The following is a 10,760-nucleotide window of genomic DNA, read 5'->3' on the forward strand; positions in this document are numbered from 1 at the left end:
ACACAACAACAGGAAATCACTTCTTACAGAAAGTAATTATGTTTTAGCTCTTTACTTTTTGGCATTGTTGTCAAAGGGGGAGAAGACCTACAAAGGGGGAGAAGACTAATATAGAGGAAGAAGACCTATTAGGGGAGAAGACGAAAAGAAAACTGAGCAAACTATAGATTGGAAAGAAGACTGAAAAGTGGAGAAGTCTAATGTATGGGGGAGAGCATTTCAGCATTTCAGAATCACAGCAATCCGAATATTTTAAGGTCAAATCAATTGGTTTTTCCATCAATGACAAAGGGGGAGATTGTTGGCAATATTGCATTATAACAGACAATGAAAGATTGTTGGCATTTCATAAGGATATTGAGAAGGTTGTTGATGATTATGGATATAACTGATTAAAGATGTTTACTGTCTTGATATTATTATTTTGCCATTGATGTCAAGAAATTGATTTTCTAATTCAGTATGATGTTGCCATATCTTGAGAAGTATGATATGAAGATTATAAAGATGTCGGTAAAAGACACAGGAAAGAATATGATGAATAAGGTATTCAATGGGCAACTAGTACCGAGTCAGACAATGATGAGATCATGATGTTTTAGATTGTTTTAACATCATACATATGTTGTAAAATGTAAAAGTTAATATTATATTATGTTATCAAGCAAACAACCTAGTCGGTAAACCCTAAGGTTATCGCTATCGGTTAATGAAGGCGGAATGTGTACCGAGTGAAGTTTAGTATTCACCAAGTTGTTACCGAGTTGTAACCAAGCTATAACATAATGCATTAAATGTTTACATGCGTTATTTAATGAAGGAAGCTGATGAGCTGGAACTGATCAATGATTGGTGAGTCATGGAAGAAGTTTGTTAACGAATCTAAGGCAATGAAAAGTTGGCTAGAAGATCTACAGCTCAAATTGAATTGCAATACCCTGGCAGAAGTTCCAAGGTGGGGTAAAATGTTTTCAGATCAAAAGATGCATTAAACCTGGACAAGATCAAAGATCTGATGGCTATGAATGATAATGGGAAATGTGATCAAGGAGATTAAGTGGTTACCTAATTGTTTATAAATAGGAAACTATTGATAAACAATGTATGTGGGCAAGTGTATGCACAGGGATGCTACATAGTGATTACCGAGCACATAAGCTTGAAGACCTGTTTGAATAATAGAGTATAGAAGCCCAACAGATAGACAAGATTAGTTCTATGTCTAGATTGTATTGAACAAATAGGAATCTACTTTAGCATTTTAGATGTGAAGTTGCAGATAGATTTTATTACTATTATTATGTGAAACTGACAGAAAATCTCTTAACCGAGTGGACCTAACAATCTTATTTGTAAAAACCTCTAGCAAGGTGACATTCTGATTGAGTGTTTGAAAGCCTTTAACAAGGTCACTTATAACAAGGTGAAGATCCTAATAAATCTGAGGGAAATCCCTTAACCGGGTCACATCTAGCAATGTATTTGTAATCTTTAATAGGATTTGCTTTTAACCGAGCATACTCTAGAAGAGTATATTTCTTAGTGGGTCCAAAATCCCATAGTTGTTTTTCCCTATTTGGGTTTCCATGTTAAATCTGGTGTTATGAGGTTTATGATGTTTATATGCTTTTGAGTTTGCATGTTTGACAATTTTGGTTATATTACTGATATATATGTTATCGAGGTTGAATCTAATGTTTTTATGGATGATTAAGTTTGTATGATTTACCCCCCCCCCCCCCCTCTCATTTTATTGGCTATTGGATTTGTACTTATATTAAATATCAGAACTATCAATTGGTATCAGAGCTTTGGACTCTGCAAGGAAAAGTTTAAAGGCACTTGAGTTAAAGATCCAAAGATGTATAAGAGGGATGCACTGAAGCTGAACAAGTCAAGTTTCTCTACATGGCAGAAAAGGATGAAGCTACATCTATCAGGAGTTGGAGAATATGTTGTATACTATCTGGAGAATGATTTTGTCACACCAAGCACCTATCCATTGACTATGGAAGAGATAAAGGCAAAGCAAGAACATATTCAAGCAATGATTGAAATAACATTTGTATTGATTGATTCAGAGTTTAATGACCTAGAAGGCTGCAATGATGGAAAGGCAATGTGGGATAAGCTCATATCAATATATGGAGGAGATGAACATGTTCAAAGAGAAAAAGTATATAGTCTAAGAGGAAAACTTGAATCTATGAGGATGAATGAAGGTGAGAACATAACTCAGTACAGTACAAGACTAAAGGAGATTGTCAATTAAATCAAAGGAGTAGGTGGAACTATTGAAGAAAAGGATATAACAAGTAAGTTGTTGAGAACCCTTCTACCATCTTATGCAATCTGAGTCTCTGAAATCAATGAATTGAGGTTTGTACCTAATATGCCAGTTTGTTTAGATGCTACTATTGCTAAGCTACATGCATTTGAGTTAAGTAATTTTGATAACAGTGGATCTTCGGTAAATAAAGTTGAATCAGCATTTGGTTCTTTTCATCTAGATGAATCTAATGATTACAATGAAAGAAAATATAAGTACTCTAAAGGAGATCACAGTGGAGCAAGTGAAAGATTTTGTAAGAACATGGAGGCAGTACACAAATTATATGAGGAAATCAGAAAGCAAGAAGAGTTTGAAGCACTTTTAGCCAAAAGACTACCGAGAGGCAAAGGTAAGTATAAAGGAAAGCTACCTTTGAAACGTTTCAACTATGATAAGATAGGACATATGGCTTCTAACTGTCTTGACAAAGATTCTACTGAAAAGAAAGATTACCGAGATGACAGATAGTAAGATAATCATTACAGAGGACACTGAGACTTCAAAAGAAGAGAAAGAAAGACATGCCTAATAGCTGATGAGGAATCTAATGATGATAAATCAGATGAGACTGATACAGAGGAAGTAGTTTATGTGGATATCAAGGATGGATCAGATGAAGAAAGGTATGAAGATAAAGCCCTAATATCTCACATAAACACTAATGATTCTTGGATTATAGAAGTGGATGCTCACATCATATGACAGGAGATAAACACAAGTTTGTTATATTAGAAGATTATGATGGAGGCTATGTTAGATCTGGTAATGATGCACCATGTCTGGTGAGAGGTAAAGGATCTATAACACTTCTTGATAATGCAAGATGCAATGATGTTTATTGGGTTGAAGGTTTGAAATACAATTTGTTGAGTGTAGCATAGGTAAACAACATAGGTTACCGAATAGAATTTCAGAAGGGAATTGTCAAAGTTCATGACAAGAATGGAAAGTTAGCTGGTACTGTGACACAAACAAAAGGTAACACATTCACCTTGACTCAACTCAGAATAAGTGTTAGTATGAAAAGATAAATGATACCTGGTTATGGCATAAAAGGTTTTGTCATGTAAATTTTGATAATCTGGTCAAAATAAGCAAGAACCACATAGTAAGAGGTCTACCGAGTCTTGAAAAACTTGAGAATGCTATGTGCCAAGGATGGCAGATGGGTAAGATGACAAGATGAAGCTTTACAAGTAAGTCTTATACTTCTAAGGGAATTTTAGATCTAGTGCACACTGATCTTTGTGGTCCTATAAAAGTTCAAAGTTATTATGGTGATAAATATTTCATATTATTTGTGGATGACTATTCAAGGATGATGTCGGTAATGTTTTTAAAAGAAAAATCAGAAGGTTTTCAAATGTTTAAATGGTACAAGGAAAGAGTCGAAAATGAAACAGGAAGACAACTGAAATGTCTTAGATCAGATAGAGGAGGAGAGTTCACATCTGATGAGTTCAACTTATTTTGCAATGATCATGGTATTAAAAGACAAGTCTCTGCACCGAGAACTCCACAACAGAATGGAATAGCTGAGAGAAGAAATAGATATATTATGGATTGTGCTAGAACACTAATGATTGAAAAGAAGGTGCCACAAACATTTTGGAGAGAAGCAATTAGCACAACAATTTACACCTTGAACCGAGTTCAATTGAAGAAAGGTACTTTGAAGACACCATATGAAATCTAGTATGATAAGAAACCTAATGTAAGTTATTTTAAAATCTTTGGAAGTAGATGCTATGTTCATAAAGATGATAGAAATGGCAAGTTTGATCAGAAAAGTGAAGAAGGAACGTTTCTAGGTTATTCTTCTAGAAGCAAAGCATTTAAATGTCTGATCAAATCATCTAACAAAATAGTAGAAAGTGCAAATGTGAAAATTGATGAATTTGCAGTAAGAAATGATGAAGGAAATTCCAAGGAACCAGAAGACTATGATGAATTTGTCTATGTTCAACCGAGAAGTCCTACCTAGAAGATTGTTGAAGAAAATGAAGAGAATATCCAGTTACCAAGTGATGAAGAAGATCATATAGAGCCTATCGAGCCTGTATTAACCAAGTATGTCAAAAGACATCATGCACCAAGTCATATTATAGGAGATAAGGATGATCCAGTGATGACAAGGAACAAACTGAGACAGAACACATGTTTGATATCTGAATTTGAACCGAGAATAGTGAAAGAGGCATTTAACAGTGAAGAATGGATAAATGCTATGATAGAAGAGATTGATCAAATCAAGAAGAATGACACATGGACACTAATCCCAAGACAGAAGGACAAAAATGTAATTGGTACAAAGTGGATTTTCAGAAACAAGCTAAATGAAAAAGGTGAGGTCAATCAAAACAAAGCAAGACTAGTTTGCAAAGGTTATGCTCAAGAAGAAGGAATTGATTATGGTGAAACTTTTGCACCTGTTGCTAGACTGGAAGGAGTCAGAACATTGTTTCCCTAAGCTACTTTCAAAAACTTCAAGGTATATATAATGGATGTCAAATCTGTATTTCTGAATGGAATATTAGAAGAAGAAGTTTTTATTGAACAACCTGAAGGATTTGTTGAAGACAATAATAAAGATCGGGTATGCAAATTGAACAAAGCTTTATATGGTTTGAAACAAGTGCCTAGAGCATGGTATGAAAGATTGCACTCTTATTTGATTAAGATTGGTTTTATAAGGACAAGTGAGAACAACAACATGTACATGAAGAATGATGAAAATGGAATACTGATCTCAGCCATATTTGTTGATGATATTATATTTTGTGGAAATGACTCTTTATAAAAGAACTTTGGAAATGAAATGAGCAAAGAATTTGAGATGTCATTAATCAGTGAGATAAAGTATTTTATAGGTTTACAGATACTGCAAATGAAAAATGATATTTTTATTAGTCAATCCAAGTACATAAAGGAAATCTTGAAGAAATTTGGAATGGAGGATTCAAAACCAGTAAGTACTCCTATGACTACCAACTGTAAATTATCAAAGAATGATGAATCTGCATCTGTTGATGAGACACTTTACCGATCCATGATTGGAAAGCTACAATATGTTGTTCACAGCAGACCAGATATAGCACATGCAGTAGGTATAGTTGCAAGATTCTCTGCAAATCCTAAGGAAACACACATGACAACAATCAAAAGAATGTTTAGATACTTGAAAGGTGCTGAGAATTATGGCTTAGTATATCAGAAAGGAAATGATTTTGATTTAAAGTTTATACTGATGCTGATTGGGCAGGCAACATTGATGACAGAAAAAGCACAAGTGGAGGAGCTTTCTTTTTAGGAAAAAGACTAGTGAGTTGGCTTAGCAAGAAACAAGGATGTGTTTCAGTCAACAACAGAAGTTGAATACGTTGTTGTAGTACTGAATTGTACCAACATTGCATGGATCAAACAACTGTTGGAAGGTATAAACGAGAAAGTTACCGAGCCAATAACTATATTCTGTGACAATACTAGCGCCATTAATATTTCAAAAAACCCTGTTATGCACTCTAAGACAAAGCACATCTCTATCAAATATCATTATCTTAGAGAAGAAGCTCAAGAAAAGAAAGTGGTGTTGGAGTATGTTAGTACAAAGGAACAAATAGCAGATATCTTCACCAAGCCACTACCAAGGGACACTTTTGAATATCTCAGAAGCAAGTTAGGGGTCCTACCCCTATCTTCTACTCACTGACCAAGTTCGGTGAAAGCATCAATCCGATGACTCTATTGAATATATTTTAGGAGTTGATGCTGCATTACACACTTTAGGATGTTTTCTAAAGGTGTACAAGAATTATTACAGGACATTATACAGAGAACATGAATTGAACACAAATGCTCTGACCAAGACTCAGTTGATACACAACAGTAGGAAATCACTTCTTACAGAAAGTAATTATGTTTTAGTTCTTTACTTTTTGGCATTGTTGTCAAAGGGGGAGAATACCTACAAAAGGGGAGAAGACTAATATAGAGGAAGAAGACCTATCAGGGGAGAAGATGAAAAGAAAACTGAGTAGACTATAGATTGGAAAGAAGACTGAAAAGATGAGAAGTCTAATGTATGGGGGAGAGCATTTCAGAATTTCAGAATCATAGCAATCCGAATCTTTTAAGGTCAAATCAATTGGTTTTTCCATGAATGCCAAAGGGGGAGATTGTTGGCAATATTGCATTATAACAGACAATGAAAGATTGTTGGCATTTCATAAGGATATTGAGAAGGTTGTTGATGATTATGGATATAACTGATTAAAGATGTTTACTGTCTTGATATTATTATTTTGTCATTGATGTCAAGAAATTGATTTTCTAATTCAGTATGATGTTGCCATATCTTGAGAAGTATGATATGAAGATTATAAATATGTCGGTAAAAGACACAGGAAAGAATATGATGAATAAGGTATTCAATGGGCAACTAGTACCGAGTCAGACAATGATGAGATCATGATGTTTTAGATTGTTTTAACATCATACATATGTTGTAAAATGTAAAGGTTAATACTATACTATGTTATCAAGCAAAGAACCTAGTCAGTAAACCCTAAGGAACCTAGTCGGTAAACCCTAAGGTTATCGCTATCGATTAATGAAGGTGGAATGTCTACCGATTGATGTTTAATATTCACCGAGTTGTTACTGAGTTCTAACCAAGCTATAAAAGAATGCATTAAATGTTTACATGCATTATTTAATGAAGGAAGTTGATGAGCTGGAGCTGATCAATGATTGGTGAGTCGTGGAAGAAGTTTGTTAATGAATCTAAGGCAATGAAAAGTCGGCATGAAGATCTACAACTCAGATTGAACCGCAATACCCAGGCACAAGTTTTAAGAAATGTATGCACGTTCCAAGGCGGGGTAAAATGTTTTTAGATCGAAAGATGCATTAAACCTAGACAGGATCGAAGATCTGATGGTTATGATTGATCATGGGAAATGTGATCAAGGAGATTAAGCGGTTACCTAATTGTTTATAAGTAGGAAACTATTGATAAACAATGTATGTTGTCAAGTGTATGCATAGGGATGCTACATAGTGATTACCGAGCACAGAAGCTTGAAGACCTATTTGAATAACAGAGTATAGAAGCCCAACAGATAGACAAGATTAGTTCTATGTCTAGATTGTATTGAACAAATAGGAATCTGCTTTAGCATTTTAGATGTGAAGTTGCAGATAGATTTTATTACTGTTATTTTGTGAAAGTGACAAAAAATATCTTAACCGAGTGGACTTAACAGTCTTATTTGTAAACCCCTCTAGCGAGGTGACATTCTGATTGAGTGTTTGAAATCCTTTAACAAGGTCACTTCTAACAAGGTGAAGATCCTAACAGATCTGAGGGAAATCCCTTAACCGGGTCACATCTAGCAATGTGTTTGTAATCTTTAACAGGATTTTCTTTTAACTGAGCATACTCTAGAAGAGTATATTTCTTGGTGGGTCCAAAATCCCACAGTGGTTTTTCCCTATTTGGGTTTCCATGTTAAATCTGGTGTTATGAGGTTTATGATGTTTATATGCTTTTGAGTTTGCATGTTTGACAGTTTTGGTTACATTACTGATATATATGTTACCGAGGTTGAATCTAATGTTTTTATGGATGATTAAGTTTGTATGATTCACCCCCACTCTCATCTTATTGGCTATTGGATCTATACTTATATTAATTATCAGAACTATCACCAGAGCAATCATGATGGTTTTGTTAAAACTTATTAGAGTTATAACAATGAATATTATGATGTTGAAAGTTGTTATATCTTAGATTATGATTACCCTATGCCTAATAAGGATGAATGTGAATTTGAGGTAGCCAAAAGTTTTAATGAAGCTTTGAATGCATTGTTTGATGAAGATGTAGATATGGATCAGCTTCTGCTTTGCCTAAATATTTATGAGAAATGTTTTCATATGATTTCCAATCCTTTGAATGGAGAGATGGTTGAGAAACCAGAAATGGCGAAGATTGACCAAAATGTGAATGTTGAGTTAATTTTATGTGATGAAGATCGGTTTTATCCCATGACTGGCTATGATAGCAATGTTGAAGGTGTTTTAGACGCTTGTAAGCAAGGTTTATATGATAAATAAAGGGCCATCCAAGGTGATCAAGTAATTTTATTCATCCCCGCTGATGGTAGTGTGCAACAATACAAGTCAGAATTCTTAATCACATGCCAATTGAGTGTTTTTCTAATCAAAAGGGACTCGGATGATGTCAAATGTAGGGTTAGTTTACAATTTGCAAATGTTTCTGAATGTGGTCAACATGTATATGGGAATATTTTCAAGTCATTGATAACATATGTAGATGAAAATCAAAACTTTTATAAGGGTAAATATCAGTGCTTCATTTTTTATGGCCTTGGAACATCAGTCAAAGTTTGAATTTCTCAAATTGCAGTATAGGGTGCAAGGAAAGGAGGTTGACTCTGCAACCCAATGGAGATGTACAAGTGTATTCATACTTGTGCTCGTGTATACACATAAAAATGGCTATGAGAAATTAAATAAATATTTTATATTTATTTAATAATTATTCTTCTATTAAATAGTTAATTTGAAAAGATTAATTTATTTAATTCATTTTGTGTCTTTCTATTAATTAATAATTTATTAATTAATTCATCTATTTTATTCCTCTAAAATAATTAAATATCTGATATTTAATTATTGCTCTAACCATGTTAATTAAATATCTAATGTTTAATTATCTCCTCTAATCAATTAAATATCTAATATTTAATGGTTATTCTCCTATTCTATAGTCTCAATTATAAAATAATTTCTTAAATTATTTAATCTTTCTTATCCAACTCACCTTCCATCTCCACTTCATCTTCCCTTTGCCAACTCATCCATCATGTGGCTAAGGAAATTAATATTTCTTAAATATTAATTCATCATTTATCTTCAACCTCCAAACTTAATGAATATTGTGTACGTATACATATTTCATAACCATCTTGTATATTCTCTCCAACACCCCCTAAATCTTAGGAAGGACATGAGTCCACTTGTCCTATCATACATAAATCTTCTCCAACCATCCCTAGATTCTCTCAGCCAGCAACCCATTCAAGGTGAGATAAGTGACACTTGTCTTCTCCTTCCCCCTTTCTCTTAACCTTCACCTTTTCTCACAACCATTCAAATCTACAGATCTAATCATGACTGTTGATCTAAGCCACATCATCTCATCCTCTCAAGGTCTATAAAATCAAGAGCTTCAGTTGAGAGAGAGTTAGACTTCAAGTGCATTTTCAAGCAAATCATTTGTAAAACTTATGCATCTGTGAGTTTTAATCTTGAAGCAAAATAGCAAATAGCATTTTAGCATAATCATTTTAGTATAATGATGTAGTATTGCATATCATAGTATCAGTTAACTATCATTTATCAGTCCATTCTTTGATAGTTCTGATACTTAATATAAGTACAGATCCAATAGCCAACAAGATGAGAGGGGGGGGTGAATCATACAAACTTATTCATCCATATAAACATCAGATTCAACCTCGGTAACATATATATCAGTAATATAACCAAAATTGTTTAAACATGCAAACTCAAAAGCATATGAACATCATAAACCTCATAACACCAGATTTAATGTGGAAACCCAAATAGGGAAAAACCACTGTGGGATTTTGGATCCACTAAGAAGTATACTCTTCTAGAGTATGCTCGGTTAAAAGAAAATCTTGTTAAAGATTACAAACACATTGCTAGATGTGACTTGGTTAAGGGATTGCCCTCACATCTGTTAGGATCTTCTCTTTGTTAGAAGTGACCTTGTTAAAGGATTTCAAACACTCAATCAGAATGTCACCTTGCTAGAGGGTTTACATATAAGACTGTTAAGTCCACTCGGTTAAGAGATTTTCTATCACTTTCACAAAATAACAGTAATAAAATCTATTTGCAACTTCACATCTAAAATGCTAAAGCAGATTCCTATTTGTTCAATACAATCTAGACATAGAACTAATCTCGTCTACCTACTGGGCTTCTATACTCTGTTATTCTAACAGGTCTTCAAGCTTCTATGCTCGGTAATCACTATGTAGCATCCCTGTGCATACACTTGCCTGCATTCATTGTTTATCAACATTCTCTTATTTATAAACAATTAGGTAACAACTTAATCTCCTTGATCATATTTCCCATGATCAATCATAGCCATCAAATCTTCAATCTTGTCCAGGTTCAATGCATCTTTCGATCTGAAAATATTTTACCCCACCTTGGAACTTGTGCCAGGGTATTGTGGTTCAATCTGAGTTGAAGATCTTCATGCCGACTTTCCATTGCCTTAGATTCGTTAACAAACTTCTTCCATGGCTTACCAATCATTTAATCTGCTCCAGCTCATCAGCTTCCTTAATTAAATACCGCATGT

Source organism: Cryptomeria japonica, chromosome 5 (assembly GCF_030272615.1).
Source record: "Cryptomeria japonica chromosome 5, Sugi_1.0, whole genome shotgun sequence".
In the NCBI taxonomy this organism is placed as follows: domain Eukaryota; kingdom Viridiplantae; phylum Streptophyta; class Pinopsida; order Cupressales; family Cupressaceae; genus Cryptomeria; species Cryptomeria japonica.